This window comes from Columba livia, chromosome 2, assembly GCF_036013475.1.
Source record: "Columba livia isolate bColLiv1 breed racing homer chromosome 2, bColLiv1.pat.W.v2, whole genome shotgun sequence".
Lineage (NCBI taxonomy): Eukaryota > Metazoa > Chordata > Aves > Columbiformes > Columbidae > Columba > Columba livia.
Window position 1 is genome coordinate 131755619 of NC_088603.1, and position 26228 is coordinate 131781846.

The 26228-nt window shown below is 38.3% G+C and overlaps 1 long non-coding RNA gene across 2 annotated transcripts in view; it reads right to left on the reverse strand.

The window, feature by feature from the left end:
* The window catches only part of LOC135578660 (uncharacterized), a 167852-nt gene that overhangs the window by 57235 nt on the left and 84389 nt on the right, over positions 1-26228 (reverse strand). The window contains exons 3-4 of one of the 2 annotated variants that reach the window (XR_010470637.1): positions 7969-8006; positions 6147-7104 (exon numbers count right to left, since the gene is read on the reverse strand). This is a non-coding gene — a long non-coding RNA (uncharacterized LOC135578660). Of the gene's footprint in view, positions 1-6146; positions 7105-7968; positions 8007-26228 lie in introns of those variants that run through there. The other variant, XR_010470635.1, reaches the window with a different exon arrangement.

Below are 26228 nucleotides of genomic sequence, written 5' to 3' on the forward strand. Positions count from 1 at the left end.
TATATTTAATGGCACTGCTGTCTGGCATAGCCTTCCAGACCATTTTCTGAAAAAACATGATCTAAGCATAGCCTCAAGCTGATATTATCAAATAACTCACCATGCCGTGTAAAAAATACACACAAAACAAGCAGCTAATGTTTCAGCTTCTAGGGCCTCAGGAAAACCTGTTTCCACCTTAACATTTCTCTCTGGCAGCCTCATCTCCTGTGCTGGAACATGCAGTGAATACATATTCAGCACCGGTTTCATTGGAGGTAGCACCTAGCAAACAATAGCCAATTACTATATATCACACTCCAATTACTAGAGATCTTGCCATATGTCTAATAGTGTGATATAAACACTCCATTAGGCTTTCTAATGGTGGTGTTAAATAAAGGGTGAACAAATAGTACTAGAACAGTTAGAAGCCCCTGGGCAGCTTTGCATCTTCCCATGCCACTCCTTTTAATGAGATTATGCTATTGCTTTGGTCAATAGAAATCGTCATTTGAAGGTTTCCAGTTGTCCTGCCCTTTTGTGTTGAACTGACAAGGCAGATGTATCTAAATCTCTACTTTTTGTCTATTTTCTTCAACAGTCAAAAGTTCTTGCCTTTATTCCTCACTTGCATTGCTGTTTCATTTTGCCAGATGAAACAATGCTTCTCTCCTAATCGGGTGAGGGATCTTTGTTGCAGACGCTTTCTGGAACCTAATGTAGCCCCTGAATTTCTCAAAATCTTTTAGAGACATTAGTCATCCAAATGATCCCTGCATCAGTGATCTAGCAAAGCATTGTAAGAATTTATTCAATAATAGTAGAACATTTTTTCCAATTAGAGAAATATTCTTTACTTTCCTTGCATTAAAAATAGAAGAGCTTTTAAAGCTCAGAATAAGTAGAATGAAAAGCTCATTAAGATTTGTAAGCTCAAAAGACACAATATTCAGAAAAATAAAGTAATTGAGGAAGTATTAGTTCCGAATAAAAATGCTTACAGAACTGTAAAACAGTTGCATCTAGAAATACTACAGCATATACAGAATATTTTATACAGAGGATTAGCAGCAAAACACCAGAGAATAACATTGAGTAATGTCCTGCGTCATAGACTGAAACTGCATTAACTGCTGAGTTATAGTATAAACATATAAATGTAAATTTCGTACAAGCAGTGGTGCAGCCTGATGCAATGCATTAATACTGAAGAGAATGACAAAGCTGAATTTAAACCTCTGACTCTTACAGTCTGATTATTGTTTAGCTTAAGCTATAATCAACAGTAAAGCTACAGATATGCTCTGTTTACTTTTAGAGATGTTAGTATGCCAGAAGAAGATACCGAGCTGCCAAGATACTAAGCTGCCATTCCAGCTCTGTGGTTTTGATATATCTAAAAGAACCTGTTAAATTATTGCAAAAATTCAGCTTTGGTATCGTCCACTAACAAACTCCAGAATGATGGTTTGTGTATTTCATACGTAAAACACAAGAAAATGTTACATGTAACATTCTACCACTTATCATCTACTTCAGCAGTGTTTCTTTCTCTGTTAAATTGTGTTGATTTAGTAATCACAAAAAAAAAAAAAAAAAGTTAAATTACAAGCCTTCTGTCCATATGTCCTCTTTTCAGCTAATGCATGAAAGGCATAAACCAGTATTGTAGTACTGAACTTTTGTAATACTGCACCCAAAGGACCACCTTTCAAGACCAGAAAATAAGTTGGATGCTTTGGGTGTCAGCAAGGGCTGACTGTGATGATGGTTTACAATGTGGGGACTCTACTTTATAGACAAACACATTTTCCAAATAATTTTACAGTTATCACTGAACAAGGTTTGGAATCACAGAGTCACAGAATCATAGAATGTTAGGGATCGGAAGGGACCTCGAAAGATCGTCTAGTCCAATCCCCCTGCCGGAGCAGGAACATCCAGATGAGGTTACACAGGAATGTGTCCAGGTGGGTTTTGAATGTCTCCAGAGAAGGAGAATCCACAGCCCCCCTGGACAGCCTGTTCCAGTGCTCTTTCAACCAAAGGGTATGTGATGCCTTCCACTATACATTTTAATCATTAGTGGAAGCAGGGTGTTTACTAGGAGGACCTGAGTCCTTAGTGAAACATTGGTCTTATATTCTTAACTTCAGTTCGTGAAGGTCTAAAGAGAAAGGATTTCCTCTTCATTTGCGATGACAATACCACTTGGTCCCAAAACTCCATGTAATTTCTGCAAGCAAGTATTATGAAAGATGGCTTCAAAAGTACTACTGCTGTATAAAAGTCCTGAGGAGTCAAGAAGACAAATATGGGAACATATGGCAGATTTTAATTACCGCCCTCTTGGGAATGATGACAAAGTGGCAAAGTCATAACCATTCTTCAACACAGATATCAAAGCCTCTCATCAGGATCTTTCCATCCTGGTTCATGGATGTCCCAGTCAGCTGTGTAAGTCCAAGCACTAAAAGCAAAAGATGTCACACCAGGAAGCAGTGGAAAAGGGAATTTCTGAAGCATTGTTGATTTGTACAGAGTTTGGTAGGGTTTTCCCTAAAGACTCAAGAGAAGTGCAATCAAGAATCATAGAATAGTCAGGGTTGGAATGGACTTTTAAAGCTCATCTACTCCAACACCCCTGCAATCATCAACCCCTGCATCTTCAACTAGACCAGATTGCTAAGAGCCCCATCCAGCCTGGCCTTGCATATTTCCAGGGATGGGGCATCTACCACCTCTCTGGGCAACCTGGGCCAGTGTTTCACCACCCTCATTGTAAAATTTTCTTCCTCGTGTGTAGCCTGAATCTGCCATCCTTTTGTTTAAAACCATTACTCCTTGTGCTGTCATAACAGGCCCTGCTCAAAGTCTGTCCCCATCCCTCATATAGGCCCCTTTTAAGTACTGAAAGGCTGCAATAACCTCTCTCCAGAGTCTTCTCCAGCCTGAACAACCCCAACTATCTCATCCTGTCCTCCTAACAGAGGTGTTTCATCCCTCTGATCATTTTTGTGGCCTCCTCTGGAAGCTGTCCAACAGGTCCATGTCTTTCCTACACTGAGGGCTCCAGAGCTGGATGCAATACTCTAGAGGGAATCTCACCAGAGCAGAACAGAGGGGCACAATGACCTCCCTCAACCTGCTGGTCATGCCCCCTTTGCCCAAGATACGATCGGCCTTCTGGATTGGTTTTGTACAAGTGAGAGGTTCTCCAGAACCTCCTGGTGAGAGGAGGCTGTCTCTTGGAAGCCCTTGTGGATGACAATTATGCACAGGGAGCAGAAACTGCAATTTTCTTCAGTCTATCATCTGTTAGTTCTCAGTATGCAAGGCTTTTCTTCATGCTTCTGAGAGGTACAAAAGGAGTGGCTAAAAATCTAAAAAGGACAAAATACAAAGTTTTCACAGAAGTCCCAGGATCACAGTAAAAGTTCTGTCCCTTGAATAAGATGCAGCCTCATGTCATTTGGTGGTAAGAAAAAAGAAAAAGCTCCGGGAAACGAGACTGCACACCCAGATGGAAGCCACATCCAGGACTGTCAGAATTTTCTGATGGAACTGAAGAGGCATTAGGTCAACGTCTATATTAAGCTTCCCACATACATGTTAGATGTGGTTTAGACTGATCTCAATTTAGATACCTAAATTGCAGGTTTATACCTCTGGCCTCATCACCAGAGGTTCTTCTTGTAATTAACTATGAAATAGGTGTATATATATAGTTTTAGGGCATGTTTCACCTTAGCTACTTTAGCCTGAAATGAATCTCATTTTACAAGTGTGTATTTCTTTCCACTCATTAAAAATGAATCTTAGTCCACTAGTTGAGACACGAAAGCAGATCTACATTTTAGAGAATCACAAGAAATCTGATGTGCAGCTGTAAATGTCAGTGTCCAAAACCACGAAGTTCTTAGACCAAAGCATCTGAGAAACATCTAGTTCATGGGGTAAAAAGGGAAAGCAAAAGCACTCATGTCGTGCTGGATTTCAGCTAGGAGCTAAAAAGCATCAGCCGCTTAGTGTGCTGTGAGAAAGCCAACGGATATTGAATTTGGACTTTTTGTTACTATGACTTCATAAAACATCAAATAATGATTAAGCCAGGGTATGAGGCAGCTGCTATGTTGTATTACCTCAGCATATCATTTAGATGTAAAAGAGATGATAAATCACAAAGCATTGACTGGTCTACTTGAACAACCTTCACCACCTCAGATATTGTAAGAAAGCCAAGTGGTGATGTGAGGCTGTACACTAACATTAAGAAACAGTTCAGAAACACTCTCGCTCACGTTCACTACATGAGAGCTAAATAACAGTAGAAAAAACTGTAGCAATTTAAACTTGATTTCCATAAATTATCACTTCCAATTCAACCTGAGGAAGAAAATAAATGCCTTCTGATTGTCCCAGTTCCAAAAAAGTCCTCTAGATTAATTTAAATATTAAGGACTTTCCAGAATTAATAAATGGCTCTCACCTAAAATATGAGAATTAAAGGCATGCACTCAGATAACTGTCTTTAATTCCACAGGACAAAGAAGAAATATTTCTTGAAAGCATAAATATTTGTTTAAAACAGCATTTTCAGCCTGCTCCTAGGGGAATCTTTTACTCCACTGTGGCCTCCTCTTCAGAATGCTTCTCTATACCCCATTCTTTTCTCAGTTTAAAGAGAATATCTATAATAATAAAAGTGTGGGTTTTTTTGTTTGCCTTTTCTTTCCTCATCAGTGCTAGCTTTATCTAAAAAATAGGTATGGGAAGGTGCTTGAAGAGGGGAAACAAAATCCCCTCGGTCTTTTCTTCACACTAAATAAATGTGCATCTCTAATCCTTATAATACTCCTTTTGAAACCAGCATGGCCATGCTTACATTTAAACCTGTGTACATGCATAAGTCTTTGTGGTATCAGCTCTGAAGTAGCAACTGAACCAGCAACTTGTCAGATATTTTAAGCCATGAATTTTTCATCTCTGAATAAAAGTTACAGCATGGCTTTATAAGTATCCTGCAAAATAAAAAGCTTAATCATGGACTCCAGCATTATTAAAGTGTCATTACTATCTGTCTCAGAAACAAAATGGGGGTGTGGGTCTCCACTGTCACTGACAGATGAAGCCTACTTATTTCAGTTCCTGCAACATTTCTGCAAGATTATCCCATGCTGCAATCATATGGAACAGCTTTTATCAACAATGCACATTAAAAAAGGAAAAAAAATGGGTATACTAAAGAAGAGCAAGACAGATTGGTACAAGGTAGATGTTGTGCTTTTAATTCCTCCAGGACTGGTTTTAAAACATTTACATTAATCTTGTGATATCTCATTTAAAGCAAGTAACCTTGAGGTTTTTCATACTAAACTTAGCATGATTTGAGGTTTCCTTCTGAAAACAAAATAATAACTTCAGGTCTGAGACATAAAAAGTCATGCAAAGACCAAAACTGACAATCCTGCTCTCAAACTATTCAAAAAAGGAGTAATTTAAGCAAGTGAAAATGTGTTGTCCACTTTATTAATCCTGTATGTTCTGATTGGTCTAGGGCTATACTATTTAGTCGGCTTTACTGAACATCATTGTAAAATCAGGTATATGTTATGAGATGTGTATTATGAACCATTTTTACTGTTATAATTAATACCGCTATAATATCTAACTTATCAGAAAGGACAACTGCTTGCTCATTGATGTTTTAAAATCTTCCATGACAGTGCATTGTTTCCTCTTGAATACTTGGAGTCATGTCAAGTGAAATCTCCCTTGCTCCCAGAATTCTGCCAGGAGTTAACTTTCATTTTGTGAATACTCAGACCCATTTAAACAGCTGTATCCTCATTATGTTTCCAGAAGTGTTTATTGGTCATTATTTGTTGTAGTTCTATTGAAAATTCTACAGAAAAAATAACAACCTATGAGTTACATGCACAATCGCACTTTACACTAATGGAATAACAACCAGCAGACAATTAAGATGAGTAAATAATGCTTGAGGTGAAGAGGAGAGGAGAGGGAGAGGGAGAGGGAGAGGGAGAGGGAGAGGGAGAGGGAGAGGGAGAGGGAGAGGGAGAGGGAGAGGGAGAGGGAGAGGGAGAGGGAGAGGGAGAGGGAGAGGGAGAGGGAGAGGGAGAGGGAGGAGAAACTTTGGCTGAGACACCCACACTGGTCAATATGAGAAATCTTTGCAGGTGTCCTTCATCTAAAACATACATGCCAAAAAAGATTCCATGGTTGCTGCAACTGGGCATTGCATCCCAAGTTTAATCAGTTGGCAATCTTCCTTATTTCCTACTGTATGATTTACTTCATAAAAGAAACTGTTAAAAGTCTATACTGAGTGAAAGTCTACCTGGAATTTGTAGATGTAAAAAGCCTCAAGAGAGAAATAAGCAAGCAGGAAACACAGAAGCAATTATTTTAGGAAAGGTAAAGCAAATTCTGAGAGACAAATTTACTTACTACTTTTTCCTCCTCTAAATAATTCAGCAACTGGGAGATTTCATGTCAGCAATTTCGTTATAGGGATGAAATTATTTCACAAAACCCTTTCCTTTCACATTTGACACAGGTTCAAAGCCTCAGAGAGCCTCTTGAATTCTTAAATGGGAATACAATTGCTAATAATCATCAGCCATCTTGCTTTCTTGCTTACATTTCCTCAGCATGTGGAAGGATGGATTCTTTACTATCTGGTTTACTGCATTTTTGGAGAGAATGGAAAGAGAGCTACACTGTACCTACCTGGGCACAATGAGCTCTCAATGGGATTTATAAGCTGTTAATAAGCACAACCTGTCTCCATAAGATAAAAACAATACCTAGCTTCTTATAGTTTTCCCTTGCTTGGTATTTGTCTGTCTTATTCATGTTTTGTGGTGGCTCTTATTATATTTATTGTATTAGAGTTTAGGATTTCCCAAATGGAAGATGTATTTCTGGGAAAAAACTACCAGCACAGTACAGGCAACATAAATACTGTCCTTCAATAAATACGAGAAAGGCAAGCACTTTGACTGAACGTTTTAATCTTTGCACAAAATATTGAAAACTATCTTTCTGAAGCAAGGAGGAAATATTCAACCAGCAGGACAGTTAATGAGTTTCCTGGGACTAATATATATATATATTAAAAAAAAAAAAAAAAAAAAAAAGAGAGAGAGAGAGAAAAACAGATAAATGATATTAAAGAGAGGATATGAAAATACAGAATAAGGGAACACCTGCAATATCTAACAACAGGGGAATAAAAACAAAGGCGATCTCTAACACAGCACATTGGCACCAGTATGCAGAGAGCACATCTTAACCCTATTAATCTTTTCAAATCGGGCTTTTTAAAACTGTATTTATTCTCCACGAAAAGCCCATTTCTAGATTCTGACAGTTATATTTCCTCTAAGTACTGCAGGAGCTTCTCTTACTTGTTCTCTCTGTGTTTCTGTAACGCAGTGGCACGTGCTCCCTTCCCACCTAAATCCAGCCACACACAGGGGTGGGCTCCAGCAACGTGGACATTTCCTCTGCTCCTCTCCCAAGTGAGCAGTGGGAGGACAGGCTGTGAAAAGCTACATGCAAGCACAAAAAGGAGTAAGGTGCTGGAGGACTTCGAACTATTTTCCATTTCCATCCATCCTCCATTAGGTATCCCAGCCCCTATTTAGTAATGCTGAAGACACCTAAGGACACCTACGTTAAACGATCTGTGAAGACAAGGGCCATAGGGCCATTCCTTGTTTTTACTCCCACCTACCTGCCCTTCAAAATGACCTTTTGCAGATGCTGCCCAAATTCAAAATGCTGCAGCATGTTCTCAGCACTTTCCCCAGACCTCCGGGTCCCCCTGAGGGACCATGGAGACTTGAGTCCCCAGCTTGGATCTCCCCTTCACAGCTCCAATGGAGGTTATGTTTCAAAACTCTTGGGTTTACAGTCTTTGAGAGATACAACTAATTAAATTGCTGAATCTTTACTTACAATATTTTAATCTGGTCTGGTGACAGGGCTTCCAGTAGCTGTGGGAAAAAAAAACAGTTCAGATTGTTAGAGGGTTTTATTTTCTTCCATTATGTATTTCATTTTTCAAAGAAAGTTCGCTGTGAAACATGAAATTTACTAAGGGAGGACATTATGGTGTTGTCATTGTGTGTGAACTCCTAATGGAAAAAAAAAAAAACCAACTCTTTTGTAAATAATATGGCTGCCTCTCCAGATACCTTAGAAATTCAATAGTTTCTTGAAAGAGTAACCTGCCAGTGTTAATGATGCTTGACTGTGACTGAGTGCTTTAATCGTCATCAGTCATTATGCTCTTTCTATTGTCTCGTTCTCTCACTGGTAATTAATGGCTCAGATGATGCATCTACCAGAATACAGAAAAAACTTTCTATTGACCACTTACGCTTTTTTTTTTTTTTTCAGATTATTTCCCAGAACTCACTTCTGACAAGTGTCTTTCTTCCAACTAATTTTTACTGTTTATACCTTTTTCCTCCTTTTGTCTCTCTGTTTGACATGCACATACACACAAAGACTTTTTTCCCCAGGAAGTAAGAAAAGGGACTGGAAAAGGCAACATGTGAAGTCCAGTTTTCATGAGGAAAATAACCTTTTTTAGGCCCAGTGCTAATCCTCTACCAAACAATACTAGGTGGTCCCAGGTATTTTACTTGCCCCCTTTACTGGCATTGTGCACACCACAGTACCTTTTAGAAGACCAACTTCATCACCAGTAAAAGCCATCCATTGACATATTTGTCTGCATGAATTCATGCTTTCAGAAAGAAATAAACGTCTGCCAGCAAATTACAGTCAGGGAAATGCTACTTTATGTCAAAATGTTGGTAAACAGGAAGGAAATCCTGTCAGTGGTGCCAAGGACTGGTTTCTTGGAGGTGCTTTGTCCTTCATGAATTGCAAAAGCTTGAGCTTTCATGGAACAGGAGAAATTAGATTTTTTTTTTGTCTTTTGACATACAAAATTTATTGCATTCCCGATCATGTAAATGAGAGGAAAATTATGCAGTTGTTATTACATGGACAGATTAAATCCCTGCTTTAATACCTCCTAAAAATTTCTGCATCTTTGGAAATCTTATGATATCCTGTTGTAAGAGATATATGTGAGTCACTTCAGAAATTGTAAATGCAAGTTCTAAGAGCTATACTTACTAATTAGATTTTCAATAAATAATTTAACAAGCCTGTTTCAGTTGAGAGGTTTCATTAAATACTTGAAAATATTTAACAATTTTGCTTCTTTTCACAACTGACACAGGTTCATCTCCCCAAAGATGTCTGTGAGTTTTTAAATACAATAGCACTGTTATTCTAATCAAGCATTTGCAGCTACCCTGAGTACATTTGCTTTGACATATTGACTATTTTAATTCTCTTTTTTTTGAGAGAGAGAGGGTTCATTCTTATTCATCTCTAAAGCAGGAAACCTTACCCTGATACTAATAAAGGTCTGTCTTGCCTCTGGAAATTTTTCTGTTATGGGATTAATAGAAGTTACATAGAAAATAATTCAAGAATAAAATGGTTTACTATGTTACCCTGTTTCACAATTTGGATTGACTGTCTTAATTGGAAATCACTTTTTCTTTGTAACTAAGCAGTTGCTGTGTTCAATATTTTTCTTTCTTATCACAAACAAAATCTGCATGGGAATCTAACTGAATGTTCCTGTTTTGGGGGTGGTGTGTGACATCCTTGCAGTGTCCTTGCAGTGTCTTATTAATGGCTCCATTGTACTTATCTGAATAATTAAATTGTGCTAATGGCTGTAGTGTTTCCATGAGCAACATTCCTTTTTTTCATAGTTACTGCCAATGAAGGATAGTATAATAAGAAGCCAACCACTAAAGTGCAGCTTTTGTGGAACCCAAGGAAATATTTTTAGCATAAATCAATCCAATGAGAATGAAATGCAGAACAAGGCCAAGAGTTTTTCTGGAAGACTTTCAAAACACCATCAATAAAGTGATGCTACAATTTATTACCTCTCAGTGTGCATTCAAAGATAAATGACCTATAATTCCATTTTAAAGTTAATGCTGAAAAATTTTCAAATACTAATAATGAAGAGAAATATATAAACACTGCAAAGATAACTGAGCAGACATTTGGGGTAAAAAGACAGCCATGCAGATACACCACAAAAATACACACGAAGACCTCTTTCAATACCCAAAAATGTTAATTTCACAGCTATTCACAAAATAAAAGACAAATTACTAGACAAACAGTACAATGAATTTTTGAAGGTATAATTCAGGCAATCCACAAGTTAAAACTCCTACAGCAACATAAGGTTTGTTGCTGAATTTAGTTATTGATATATTTTATCAATTACTGTTTAAACTCAGAAATTTCTCTTTTAGTAAATACTTGAGGGCTAAATCATGCTATTAAAGCAATAGTGTGCAGTAGGGTTGTTTGCTCAGATCCAGTTTGTCTCAGAGGAAGCTTATGGCAGGGACTGGTCCTCAATAAAAACTGGAAATACATACACATCTGTCCTTCCTGAACTTTGATAGTCCTGTAGATGTGCATAGATGTCAGACAAACAAGTAATATGAGACAGACAAACAAACAAGCAGACTGTCAACCCTTTTTTGGTCTTTGCAATATGGAAAGATACTTCGCTCATGGTGTTATGACACTACTGCCAGCCCAGACAGATACACAGCCAGATACACACAGCGTGTCCAGGATCGTTGAGGATTCAAAACCCTCATGTTGGGCCATTTCTGGGAATATCAATAATATGTGTTCATTGCATTTAGACTGGCAGCCAGAGAAAAATTTCTGTGCATCATAAAAGTGAGGTACTGAAATACATTTTGCCATAGATATAGTGGATAGGAACAAACAGCGATTTTAAGATCAAGTTTTATGAATAATTTGTGGGAAGTGACTTTATGGAAAGACATATAATATGGTCACCTCAGATAACCAACAACGGGATATCATAACCCAGTTTGCTCCTTCCTATATTTCTCCCTACTTACATGTTTACTTGCAAACTGGCTTCTGTCTACATGCACCAAGACAGCTTGGTTATAAGGAAAATGTTTACATTCAGAATAGATTTGCAGCATCATTTATTTCTCAAAGGATTATGAATTCGTCTGAAGAACTATAATATGGAAAGCTGTTTTGGTTTGGGTTTTTTTTTTTGATGTCTTATTAAAAGATCATTGCATAGAAAATGCTGGGTCATTCCAATGTGTTTAATCTGGATTGCTAAATAACATACACTTGCAAATATGTCTATTGACTTAGGTAAAATGAGAAAGTATTTTGCTTATATAAAATTTTCCTACATCACTGTAGAAAATACATTGGGTGGGCACAAGGATTCCTTCATTGTCAAAGATATTCATTGTCAAGAGCTAAATTAACTTCTTACACACACATTGCAGTGACAATCACCTGTATAACTGTTAGCCAGTCTCAGTGACTAATTGTTTTTCTGAAGTACATGATCTGAGTTCTGCTAATGGAAATAATAAAAGCTTTAATGTTCATACAGTTTCTAAAGCAGGATGGGGATAACGACGCAATTTTAAAAAACAGATTAGTCCACTGCACATAATGCTGCTTTTGGCAAGAAAATGAGCATATGATTCTTTATAATACAGAGGGGGGAAAAAAAAAAAAGAAAAAAAATAAAAGGACAAAACAAAGGCATTTCAATTTATGACCAGAATAAAAATGCACTGCATATTTTCTCTTTTAAAATCTCGTCTTTTTTCCCAAAGAGGAAAGCTTAACTCAGTAGATGTGTAATTTGTCTGAAAGCCTAGCACTAGACCAAGAGTGGTGACAGGATATGAGTTCATCTTAAGCAGTGAAAATAAATAAACTTTTTCTATTGAAAGTGTTCAGAAGAACTGACTGCCCTATCTTAGTTGGATATTTTGAATCAAAACCTATCAGTTTTAGAATATGCTCAAATTGAAGACACAAGGACAAATTCATTGTTGTCAGGCAAGGTCGTAGGTAGGCACTGGGTAGAGACTCGAACTCTTGTGGGTTACTCTGAGCAGTATTTATTGTAGAAGATTCACAGGAACAGCAGCGTTGGGTCACCTCCTCAGAGAGTGACAATCATACAGCAGTATAACTAGTCATTATATAGGGTTCTAACAGGTATTATGCAACTAAGCAAAATTTATCACTGTCTATCACTGTCGATATCTATCACTGTCGATATCCTCAGGTTCCTTCCGTTCCAGTGGTCTGCGGGTTCCACTTCTTTCTTGGCAAGTACCGAACGACAGGTCATCAGGTCGCAGGGCTAGCTCCTTTAGAAGTTTAACCTGTCTCATTTGTTATCCATAGTTCATCAGTCTAGCATAGAAATCAGCAACCCTAAGAATAGCATTTATCAATGTCTTAACTAAAGGTACAAAGCAAGCATAAGGCAACCACGCTCGTGGTTCTGGGTAAGGACTGTACAGGGGACAAGCTGAGACTTTCAGCTTTAGCAGCACAGCCTATAACACTGATATAGGCCTAAAATCCTAATTTCCTATTTTCCTACAACATGTACCATTTTAGATCCCTAGAAAATCCAACTCCTTCATTAAAAAATAAATGTTCGACATAATATCAACAAATTTCCAGCTCATCAACACTTTGATCATTCCCTTTAATTTCATGTTCTAAAGAGTAACATAAGGAAACATATAAGCTTTGAACCTCATTCAGATCCATGTTGTACCCTGGTATAATTACATGTGTTGAGGACCAAATGTCCTTCAGTCATATCAGTCACTGTCTCCATGCTTGCTGTTCTGAAACATTGGCCATAGGTATTCAGATACTTACATGTTAACTTTAAGGATATGGCAACTACTAGCAAATAAAAAAAAATTTAAAAAATCACCAAACAGTGCTGAAGTATACGTTAGAACCGAAATTTCAGGATGTTTCTTGCATATTAAATAAATAACTTGCAACATGAAAACTGCTATTTAACAATGAATTGCATATTCACATCTGTACTCAGATTACTAAAGTACATCAAATATTCACAACAAGCATCAATATCTAGCTGACTGAGAAGAAATCTCTAATGATACCATGATTAAACCAAAAATGTTGAGTGTGGTTAATTAACCTTCATAGAATAACTTATTTTTTACCTTTCTTTACAGTTTAAATCAAATCTTTCGATGCATCTTATAACAAATTCTTTCTCCTAGCTGTAAAATATTACAATGTTGTAAAGAAACAATCCAGAGGATCACTTTTTCATTAATAACTCTGATTTAAACCTACTCACTACCACATGAACTCACTATGCTTCCAAAATGTTCTTTATATGTCTGCTTAAACGAAGACCTCATCCTAATTTGATCTGATTTTTCTTTCTCCTCCTCCCCCCACCAGGGTGTTCATAGGAAGATCTGAATTGCACAGGACATTATCATAAAGGATGATTAATAGTTCTAAACATCCACTTCTATAAAAATCAATATCTTTGCAGAGAAGACCTGGAAGAGTTGATCTACTCTGAGCTCAGTGCCCATTCTGTTGGGCCACAAGCAGACCATGAGAATCCACCACAAAGAGCCCAAGGCCTCCTTGATGGGTCATTTGAAGGAAATCCAGAGGAAGAAAAATAAGAAGGCCATATTCACCATTTCCCAAACAAAATGGTGGTCTGAGATGAAAGATTTAAATGACTGTGTGCATTTACTTTTAAATGGTAGAACGGAGAGAAACTATAGAAACTGCTGCAAAAAAGGAAAAGCATGACTTCCAGTTTGTATGCAGTGAGGAAAGAAAAAGTGATAGGTTTCATGATAGCAAGGAGGCACTCTAAAGTCAGTTTTAGGCAGATGGTAAGTTCCTATTCAGACTTTATTCTAGTTGGAAAAGTGTAGCAAATAAACCTATTAGAACCAGGGCTTATACAATTTAGCACTCTGACAACATAAAATACAAATTAGGATATCAGTTGAGATCCTTGGGGTGTGACTACATAAGAATAATGAAGATCCACAGCGTGCACTCATACACTCACAGGAAACAAAAGTAGACACCTCTCACTGAAAGGTACTCAGAAGAAAAAATCACTTGCCGGGGTTAGACAAGGGCTCACTCAAGGATATATGCAGCAAACAAGAACAATCACTCACCCAAAATGAGGAGGTGAGGCACACTTAATCCCAGGAAGTCTCCTTAGATGGCATCCTAGCCTAAGGGGAGGGCTCCAGTTCACAGACCCGCTGCTCCGAGAGGACCACTCAAAGGGGGTTTTTGGTGGGGACCCCTTTTATAGCCTGGTCAGATCTGGCTGTGATCCTTACAACATAGTCTAGAATTTTCTCAGCTTTTCTGGGCACCTCTCTTTTGTTGAGGACACTGTCAATTCACTGAGGCTCCCACCCCTCCTGCCCCCGAGCTGGGTGGAGGTGAAGTCACCCTGCCCCCAGTGTGGGGAGGATGTGACTGTCAGCACCACCCTAGGTGTGTAGGTGGGGACAAGCACCGTGGGGCCAAAAGGTGCTAAAGAGCCATCAACTACCCTATTGAAGGCTCGATCTCATCAGGGGATGTGCAACTGCCACATAGGGGTTACTAAATTCTGGAACGGATTGTCCATGCAGATTACAGAACCTCTACCACTGGCAGTTTTCAAGAGCAGGTTAGAAAAAATCTGTCTGTTTAAAGTGTGGTTGCTTCTGCTTTGAGGCAAGGGAGAGACTCAGTGAAGTCTTGAGGTCACTACAGACCTCTTTTCCTTGCTTTTCTCTGAAGTCTATGAGACTTTACATAGGAATAGCAATTGACATACATGGAGTTTCCAGCAGTATCAGAGCTATAGTGATATCTAACTCCTTTGTAAAATCTTAAAGGAAGGACTTAACTGTTCTCTTACAGCAGTCCTATACTACTATTTACCTAACTGTATTTCTTTCGTTTAACAGCTATATAATGCACTACAGAATCATAGAATCGTTTAGGTTGGAAAAAACCTCTGAGATCATCAAGCACAACTGTTACCTAGCACTGCCAAATCCACCACTAAACCATGTCCCCAAGCATCACATCCACACACCTTTTAAATACCTCCAGGGATGGTGACTCAACCATTTGTCTGGAAAGCCCGTTCCCATACCTGACAACCCTTTCGGTGACAAAGCTTTCCCTAATATGTCAACAGGAGTGCTGCTCATTTCAAAGATGAAGGAAAAATAAAATGAATGAAGCCCTCATGTAGTAAAATAGGTTACTGTAGGTTACTGTACTTTTTACAAAGACCCTATAATGGTCTCCCACAAAACTTTATGAAGCAACAGGCAGTGGCTCAGCTACAAAATAAGATACTTCCAGATGAAATAGTGCCATGTACAAATCATCATTTTGGCAACTGTTTCTGACCCAAGGGAAAAAACCAGGAATCTGCCTTGGCTTTCAATCAGGTTCTGATCTTAGAAGCTTCGTTATAGAAGTACATGAGCAAAATGACTAGCAGCACATTGTCTGGCTATGTTTTTTTGGTGATCAAGTTCTCCTTCCTCACACCACAGGTATCCTGAAATTGCAAAAGGTTGTCATAGGAGCCTTATGCTTCCATTGTCAGTTTTCAAAGTTGTCAGTGAAAATTCTTCTAGGAAACCACATGGGCTTCAATTCTTCACTCCCTCTGCCACTTCCCTCTTCTCCTTTGCAAGGAAGGCAGAATACATCTTTGCACAGAGAACACAACAAGAGTTATAAAGACCTCCTCCATGTGTGAAAGAAATACAAGGGTGGACTTAATAAATAGCTGGACTTCACAAATAGCTGGACTTCACAAATGACCTTTTCCCACTGCTGATATTTTACTTTACAAAGAGCCATCAGATGCCTCCCATCCTGATACATGTGAATCTAAAACCTTAGGCTCCCAGAACCCTTGCAAAACCTACCAAAGTTTTCAAAATTGTCTTACAATAAAAGTTAAAATAAACTCATTGGTGATTTGTTAGGATGTGTATGGGCCATTTTATGCATAACAGCATTATGTTAAATGTCCTGCAGTTAAGGAATCCTTCCTGTACTGAGTGAGCTGCTGCATACATTTCTCTAATGTTTGTTCTTGCTTAGATTTATGGGGCATGCTCATTGTCCTTTATTAAATACTTCCATTAACTTTTCTGTTACATTTTTCTCTAGCTTATGTCTCTATAAAACTGAGTTACTAGCTATGAAAATTCATATCATTTGCATTTGTAGAAGTCCTGCTTCAAATAAATGTTATCTCTCTACATATTAGGTATGTTTAGATGCAAACCTCTGCCTATTTTTTCAAGATGCACTGACTTTTCATATTTCTTTAGGTTTGGATAAAATAAGACACTGCACCCTCCTGTGATGTTGTGGGAGTAGGACATGGGGTCAGAGGCAGATCTAACTGGTACTCAGTGGTAACAATGATTCTTTGAGTCATTAGCCCTCCTGAGTCAAGAACTTTCAAAGCTGCTTCTATTTTCTGTCTAGATCCACAAAAATTCTGAATTACAATTATTTGAGGAACTGTTTTGAAAGATCTTGTATGCTAACCCTTAGCACAGATTCAAATTTCTGAATTTTCAGCAGTCTTGTATTGTGTGCCTAGAATATCACCATGTGCAAGGATTTAAGATCTTCCTTTGTCCTTTACTGTTTCTTATTGAGTGGTTTAGGTAACTTCCAACCCAGCCTATTATTCTTCAAAGATCACATTTCCAAGTTTCCTTTGCTTTGCATACACAGCTTGGAGGCCTCACTTAGGGCTGTAAAAAGTCCCTCCAGGACTCAAGGTATCAATAAATAGGTAGTTCACAATCAAGCTAATATCTTCTTCTCGTACCCTGTTGTTTTCTTCTTGTACCCTGTTGTAGAACACACTCATGATACCTTCCACTTTCTTGCACTGAAAGGGAGTGGAGTTAAAACTCCCATAATTATTGACCGTTGCCCAATTAATCTTACTGCAACCATGGATAAAATACTTCAAATTCAGCTTTCTATTTTTTAATATTTTTTCCATCTTTTTATGTGTTCCTGCTACTGAAATATCCACAGACAGTCCCACTTAATGGATCAAGCTACTGTTATCTCTTGAGTATTTATTAATTTTTCATTTTTTCAGAAATCATCCTTAATTTCTTTTGTATTGCAAAGTCATAGAGCCTCTCATACATCTAATATCCTAGCCCTCCACATTCACTCACCTTTTCAGTGTTCTTTGTCTCATCTTTTTATTTCATTTTGTCATTCTGGAAGAAAATCACACCCTTGGCTTATCATTTGCTAAAGATTACTTCTATATGCATACCCAAGATATCAAACCTCCATGCTGTTTTATGAAGATTGCTTTTCCTGACAGCATAATACCAACAGTAGTGCCATGCCTGTATTTCTAGAGTATCCCTGGACTAACTACCCAGTGTTCATTCCAAGGACATTCCTATTGACAGAGGCATTTTAAATACAGACAACATCCCACTAAAATGTCTTTATCCTCTGTGTTAAACAAAAATGTTTAACATAAAGCCATGTTCTATAGCCATGTCTGAATAAATGTTTTCAAGTCTTTAGGAAAAAATCTTTTCCTGAGAAACATGATTAATATTACCCCAGTTTACAGACTGGAAAGAGGAACTTCCCAAGGCCCCGTGACAAATTACCAATTCTGAATTGCTCGCACTAAAGCCAAACCAAATCAAAAAATCAAACCAAATCAAAAAACCCAGCAAGTCTGAGGTATATCTTAAAAATTATCCAGGCCACTGTGTGACTGACCACAATAATTCACAAAGGTATGCCACTGTTTTTAATCTCCTTAGAATCATAGAACAGAATTGTTTAGGTGGGAAAAGGCCTTTAAGATCATCAAGCACAACCATTAACCTAGCACTCCCAAATCCACCACTAAACCATGTCCCTAAGCATCATATCTACACCTCTAGGCATGGTCACTTCCCTGGGAACCCAGTTCCAATGCCTGACAACCCTTTTGGTGACAAAGTTTTTTCTAATATCCAATCTAAACCTCCCCTAGAGCAACTGGAGGCCAATTACTCTTGTCATAGAATCATAGAATCATTTTGGTTGGAAGAGACACTTAAGATCATTGAGTCCAACCATAACCTAAATCCAGCACTAAACCATGTTCTGAAGAGCCTCATCAATACATCTTTTAAATACCTCAACCACTTCCCTGAGAAGCCTGTTCCCCTGCTTCGCGACACTTTCCATGAAGAAATGTTTTCTAATATCCAGTCTGAACCTTCCCTGGTTCTTGAGGGGCCATTTCCTCTCATCCTATCACTTGTTACTTGGAAGAAGAGACCAACACCCTCCAAACTACAACCTCCTTTCAGGTAGTTGTGGAGAGCAATAAGGTCTCCTCTCAGCCTCCTTTTCTCCAGGAAGAACAGCCCCAGTTCCCTCAACCACTCCTCATAAGACTTGTGCTCCAGACTCCTCGCCAGCTTTGTTGCCCTTCTCTGAACTCTCTCCAGCACCTCAATGTCTTTCTTGTAGTGAGGGGCTCAAAACTGAACACAGTATTCAGGGTGGGACCTCACCAGTGCTGAGTACATGGGAACAATCACTCCCCTGGTCCTGCTGGACACACTATTTCTGATACAAGCCAGGATGCTGTTGGTCTTTTTGGCCACCTGCTGGCTCATGTTCAGCTGGCTGTTGATCAACACCTCCAGATTCTTTTCTTCCAGGCAGCTTTCCAGCCACTTTTCTGCAAGCCTGTAGCGCTGCCTGGGGTTGTTGTGACTCAAGTGCAGGATCTGACACTTGGCCTTGTTAATCCTCATAAAATTGGCATTAGCCCATTGGTGCAGCCAGTCCAGATCCCTCTACAGAGCCTTCCTACCCTCAAGCACACCAGCACTCCCACCCAACTTGGGGTCACCGACAAACTTACTGAGGGTGAAATCAATCCCCTCATCCAGATCATTGATAAAGAGATTAAACAGAACTGGCCTCAATACTGCACCCTGGAGAACAACACTCGTGACTGGCTGCCAAGTGGATTTAATTCCATTCACCACAGGTCTTTGGCCTGGCCATCCATCCAGTTCTTTACCCAGAGAAGAGTATGCCCATCCAAGCCATGCTTCAAGATATTTCAGGAAGAACAGAATCTTTTATTACAAGACTAGACTAGGCTAGACTAGACTAGAATAGACTCAGGATTACAAAGAAAATAATTTAGTCTTGAATGACCGTGTATCCACCAAAATCCAGTCTGGACAGTTGTTTGTTTTGTTGTTACTTTTTATGGAATAGATAGGACCAAAGAGCCAAGGACGTTAGTGCAACCATGTCACTTCACATTATTAGCCCACATCATTAGAAACATCACTGAGGGCTTTGAAAGCAGAAATCTGGAACCATTCTTCTACCCTAGAAAAAATGTAGAAAATTCACAAAATAAGTTTTGAAACAAGAAAAAAAACATCGTATTTTTACATTGGAACTTTGTATTTATGCAGAAAAAAAAATTAAACAAAAGCTACAGACAGCTTTTTTTGAGAGAGAGAGATGATTTCTGCTAAAGTCCTTAACTTGTCAAAAAATCTTGGCAAAGGGAAGAGTTACTTATATTCTTAAATTCTATTCACTGAGTGATATCTGCTTATACTATCCTTTGATGAAGCAGAGATACCCAAAGGGGAAATAATACTGAGCACAATAAATAAAGATATGAAAATACACCATTGTGGTCAATGTTCTCAGTCAGGATTCAGGTGTTTATTCATGTTGGTCAGTGAGTAGAACAGTGAGATTCTTGCCCTTTTATTCCTCATCTAAAGCTAACTTCCATGCCAACAGTTTCTGTATGTGATTTCTCAACTGATCATATCCAAGCTCAACGCATTCTCTGGGACTCGCAGGCCTTTAGCTCCGTGCTATTTCACCTGTATCTATACATGGTAGAATTTGATTATGAAAATACGTTTGCCACATGTCAGAGAGCAATAATTTTGACTCCTTTTATCAGAAGTAGAAGTATCTTGAGATCCTTGTGTTAGAGATACAATAGAAATAAAAACATAATTACTGTTGGAAACACTTTCACACAATAGATTCTCTGTCTTTTTTGGCTTACTTTGACAATAGGTTCAGTTTTAAATTCTACAAAAAGATACCACTAGACTATGCAAAGTATAGTTTTGAATGGATGGACTGTTGTTGTACTGGCATTGTATGCTTTGAGACAAAACACAAGGGAGAAAGAAAGGGAAGGAAGGAAGGAAGGAAGGAAGGAAGGAAGGAAGGAAGGAAGGAAGGAAGGAAGGAAGGAAGGAAGGAAGGAAGGAAGGAAGGAAGGAAGGAAGGAAGGAAGGAAGGAAGGAAGGAAGGAAAGAAGGAAGGAAGGAAATCAAATGGAAGCCTGAAGGTGAGATTAGTTCTTCTGATAAAACTTCCATTGATTTTAATGGTAAAGGAGTTTGTCCTAAGTTTGAAGTTGATTAAAGGGAAATCACAAAAGAAGGGATACAGGGAGCATTGGGGAACATTTTATGCATATGTCCTAGTGTCCTAAAATTACTGTATTTCTGTCTGGTGCACTTCCTATCTGTGCAGGATATGATCTTGTTGTTCAATCTGTGAAGACAATTCTTGCTAATTCTATTTATCACAGTTTGAGGTATCTTGTGCTCTAGAATTGCAAAGAACTAGTTTTGCCACTCAAGTAATTTTGTTAACAGGAGGCTGGTTATACTGAGATAGTATCCTGGAGCTATGTTAGTATGATATTGTGAGTTTTTTTATCTTCAATGTTCTTTGCTGATGGAGGCTGGGAATTATGGATATACATTTTCTCAAGAGCCTTTTTTTGAACAAAGGTTCAAACGCTAAAACTATGGAATTAGTGTGGCTCTGAACACAAAAGACCTTTTGCTGGCTTATGACAAAGCTACTTAAGGTTAAAGTGAATTTATGGAAGTGAACACTTTGTGGCATGCCTACACTGCTTTGGAAATATAGATGCTGCAAATAGGATTGCAAAAGCCCAGTACCAGCTGCTGTGAAGTGAATTTCAGACTCAGAACTCTGCAGCTCTTTGCATTTGTATGACTAAGTGGAGACTTGGATTTCCTGGTGTTCCACATGTGGCTTGCACCTTGCTTTCTTGCACTGCTGCAGACATCGGGCAGGCTGGGAGGAGGCGTGGGTTACACTGCACTGTGGCCAAGAAAAGTTCTTGCCTGAAATGCTTGAAATAACGTAAGAGACACAGTCATGCATCTGCAATTAGTTTTAAAAGTGGTTTTGAAATATTATTCTTATTTATTTAAAATTAGTATTAAAGGTTACCATTAACAGCACAGAGAATACATACTTACAGAACTGCATTTCCTGAAAAGTTACAGACGTTGTCTTTCTTCATAATTTTACCATTGTATTTCTTCTAAAGAAACGTCTTTAGGAATCTGATTGAAAAGTGCAAGAAAATCTGGTATATATGTTCTAATGATTAAGAGATCTATTAGAATAAATAGACTTTGTAAAAAGGGAAGTACATCTATTGGTACTGCCTCATACCTTCCAATTTTTCTTTTTCAAGTAAAGCGATAAGTTATGTGGTCAGTTGTGTCTTCCCTTTGCCTTTAGATCTTTTGTTTTCTTGGCTTCATCCATCTTTCTGTTTCTTTACCTGGGGTTGGATGTATTCAATTCTATGAAACCCTTATCAGATGTCTGGGAAATAGACGCCTTAATAGATCACTGCCTAGCTGTAAATAGTATGACAAAAGCAGGATCTCATATGAAATAGATATCCTAAAATGGTTCGGAATATCAGCCACCAAACAGAGTTTAAAGCAGCAAAATTCAGTCTGCACTAGGCAGAGAATAAACAAAATTGAAAACAGATTTCTGGAACCTTCTCCAAAATTAAACCAAAAAAGGAGGAAGAGAAAAATTTATGTAATACTGGACTGTAAGCACACACATGTTTTGACTATAAATCTCGTAATTATCACTTGTCACTTGCAAATTTCTGAAACAATCATAGATGCTAGTTGTTTCATCTGAGCTCCTTTCCCTTGAAGTGTACTTCATAAAATATTTTTATGCTATTCCCTGTTGAGCAGACCCATCTTGTTTTTAACTTGCAGTATGGTCACTTATTCTTAAGCACTCATGGGTAAGCAGTTTCTCTTTTTCCAAACTTATTTCTTTCCTTAAGATTCAGTTCAGTAGTTCAGTTTTATGGCAATGTAGGAGTAATTAAAATTCCCCTTGATCAGTGTATCCTAGTTGGTTTACAGCCCCCTTTTATCTGTACAAATGTGGATTTGAATGCATTTTCTTTCCTTAGAGGCCATCAAGAGATCCTGCTAAACATGTGCTTTTAGTGTGGTCATATCCTTTGTCCCAGTCACCCAGCTGCTACAGACTTTTTTTTTTTTCTTTTTTTTTTTTCTTTTTCTTTTTTTTTTTCTTTTTTTTTTGTTCCCCTTGGAAAGACTTTATTTTGATATAACCCAAGCCCACTGGCTACGTTTTTCAGACCAGCCCTGGTTTGCACCAAGGATCTCTGAATTGTTTTGAATTAAGCACCACCTTCCTCCCTGCCATCGTGTTGTCTATGGGAGAGATCCTCCCAGGCATTTTAATTATTCAGTTATGCTTACATTAGGATTTCCTGCTGCTTTGTATCCAAATCCCTCAAACATCACACAGACCTACCCAACCTCTGCTGCAACTGTGTGTATTTGAGAACAGGTTTTATGCTCTGTGAGACATCTCAGCACAAGCCAAGGGTGAAGCAAGTATTAAGGCAATGTGAAGAAAAGTAAGAGAAGGAACAGAGGGAAAGAAAAAAAAGGAAAGGAAAGACAGCATACATATTTTTATTTTTTCAACCAGTTTTGTCTGATACAAAGGTTTTTCCTCTGACCAAAGCACAAACATTCACTCTTCTAGGTTTCACTCCCTAGTAAAGTATCTGGACAGCATCTGTTACAAAGACATTTACCCAGTCACTTCTCTACAGGATACATTTTAAGGAATAAATAAGTCTTGACCTCTACCTTCCTCATAACAGGGCCACACCCAGTATTCTGAAAGCACGTGAAATTTTATCAGATGCCTCTTACAAGTAGTAACCAATTGAAAGTGAAAAACAAGCTTAACACCTGGAAAAGACAGATAAGGATGGTAATTATGACCACTTTGTAAATGATGAATTAGCTAGGGTAATGAACAAACAAAAATTGTTCCTCTACTTGTTTTTGATAACAACGATTCTGAAGAAGACCACACAGATGTTTAAGTCTCCTGAACTCATATAGCTTGAGTTGTACATCATTCAGAGATTCATCACTCCAACTCGCCCTTAGAACATCTAGCACTATTTTTTGCAGGTGGCTTCATGTGGGAGATTTGAGGGATTTTCTAGAAGTTAAGGTGTGGATGGGTTTCTATTCGATGGAGATATGTTACTGAACTAGCCAGGCCCAAAGGAATTTCAAGGCCACCTCGGAAAGCTGAAAACAGGACCTGCTGTGGGAGTGAGACAGTTCTACAATAACAGGGACTCAACAAGATGTAAATCAACAGACCTATTAGCAGTGAGACTTTGGCATGTGGACAGCTCGTGAACATAGACAATATCCAATCAGCTAATGCATGCTTGGAACATGGACACGTGATCAGGAAATAACTGCATATATAAGGAGGCTTGTTTCTGTAATAAATGGCTTCGCTTGAATTCATATTGAATTGTGTGGAGTCCATGAGTTTTCGTCCTCTCAGTTTCATAACACAGTGTGATGATATACTGTGAAGCTATTCCATTAAGTCATTCACTGAAGGGAATAAGCAGTCAACAGTTATCAAGTTCTGTAATGGATTAGCAGAAATATGTTGTTTATCTCCTTAGTGATGCAAAAAATGTCGCTTTCACTCTCCACCTTGAAAAAGTCCAGCAGATTCCAGAGTCCAATGTGTCTCATTCATTTCCATCTCTTATTCAGTCTGTTTTGCCTAAAATTGTAAATTTTCTTCCAGCCAAACATACTGGACCCTATGGAGCACAGAACTACTGGGATTTATATCTGGGATGGTTGTTGAAAAAAAACAACATATAGGGAAATATTCTGGGCTGCAGTGGCCATGTCATGATGTTAAATCACCATCTAACAGATAGAAAACAGATTGATGTAAGTACTGACATAAGAATAACTCTAATCTTAGTTACATTTGCTCTGATAATTACGTTTGCCATGTAATTCTTCCTGTTTTTCTGAGCATTTCTTCCCACATTGTAGAGATCAGACCCCATTTTTCCAATCAAATCCACATTACTACATGTATTTCAGAAATCTGTATTGGAACTACTTGCAAAATCCTTGTTATAAAATAGTAGAGCTTATGTGAGAATCACCCAAGAACAAACTGAAACATTTTTCCCAAAGCAGAAGGTAACATTCCTTGACTCTGGACTGGTCTTCCACATAGCAAAGGGAAAAGAAAGTCACTATGTTTCTCTTTAAATCACCTGTAATATAGCGGATTGTCTTTGTCTGCGCATCCGTTTGCAACTCAGTGGAGATACATGCATTTTAAAACAAATTATACAAGAATCCTGAATACATTAAAGAGATATGTAAATAGCAACCAAACAAAGTGGATCCGCCTGTAATTGGAGTATGGTACACGTTGATTATTTTGGGTTGCTGAATTTCCTTTTGGGATCTCTGAGAGCCAAAAATTCAATTCCAGGAACCCTTTGTGGGCCATTTTTAGCTTAGGAACAAAGGACAAAGTTGGCATAAAGTTTGCCCTTGGCCCTTCCACTCCCAAAGCATTTTAAGGAAATGGAAGATTAGCCAAATAAACCTTTTCAAATATTCACTGATGCTTGGCAGCATGCTGCAGTCTTCGCAGTTCTCCTGCATTCCTTCCAAGAAAGCATGATTTTCATACTCTCAACAGAGAGCTGTGATATTCCGTTTTAGGATATGGTGATTAATTTTGCTGAATTAACTCTATAGCCCATGGAAAGCAAATTAAAATAAAAGAAAAAAATATTTTCAATAGAGCCAAATGCAGATGGTACATTATCTCATCTAACACCTTTGTCATATGGACCTGTGTCCAGATATTGTACTGGAGGTTATACCATTATCCAGCTTTGTCCTATAGGAGTGTACACTGGGTGTTATCTCATAGTCTTCTCATTTATATCTCCTATTTATTAAGCCTGTTCTGCAAGATCCAAACCTCAGAGTAAATCTTGGCTCAATAATTATGAAGTATAGAATCCAGAAGTGCTGAAAGCACTGGAACTCATGCAAAACATTTTAACTATGTACAAATGTACTCATTTTAAACACAATCAAGGTGATCATATTCATCGGACACACTTCCACTCCAAATACAAAACCTGTCTCTGGTTAGATGTTAATGTAGATCACTTACTGCTGAAATCACTGCTCCATTGAACAGCCTGCTAAGGATGGCTTCATTTGGGAATTAACATGCCTTAAGAGTTGCAGGGTGGTTCACACACTGATGTCTGCGATTTATAGGGTCTTTATTGATCCTGTTCCTAAGGTGGCAGTAATCAGCACAAGCTAAAATAGGTCATGATAAACTTTAATGCCAAATTTGAAGTTCTAACACCAGGACAGTTAGTTTATCAAAACAGATCAGCCCCGCAAACTTCTGATGTGATGAGGATTCATTTCAGTTCTCTGAAGTTATAGTGCTTTATTCAGTAACCTGGTGATGCTGTTAGACTTAGTTGTCCTCACAAGCACAAGCCAGCTCCTCTCTGACCTCATTCATACTCAATTTATCCCACTCTTCTCCCTCACAGAGATACAAAACAAGATCTCCAAAGAGATTACATAATGGATTTTAAAAACAAATGTTAACGAATAATAACAATTGCTAAGAACAGAATGGCAAAACGAAAGCAAAACCTTTTCCAGCTGAAGAAGAAGTAATCACAAAGATGCCAGCAATTTTCAAGTGGAAGGCTATCATAAATAAATTATTCACAGTGTGTCATTTGATGAAACTTCTAGATACTAGTTATTAAAGCCATGTACTCTGTCAAACAGGACTGAGAAGGCACATGGCATCTGATTCAAGGATGTCAGCTCTGAGAGAACAGGATACATGTTGAGGTGAGACAGTAAGTTCTGCTCGAGAGCCCGTAACTGCACACTCCTGTGATGGTATTGCAGCTGTAGACAGTGATG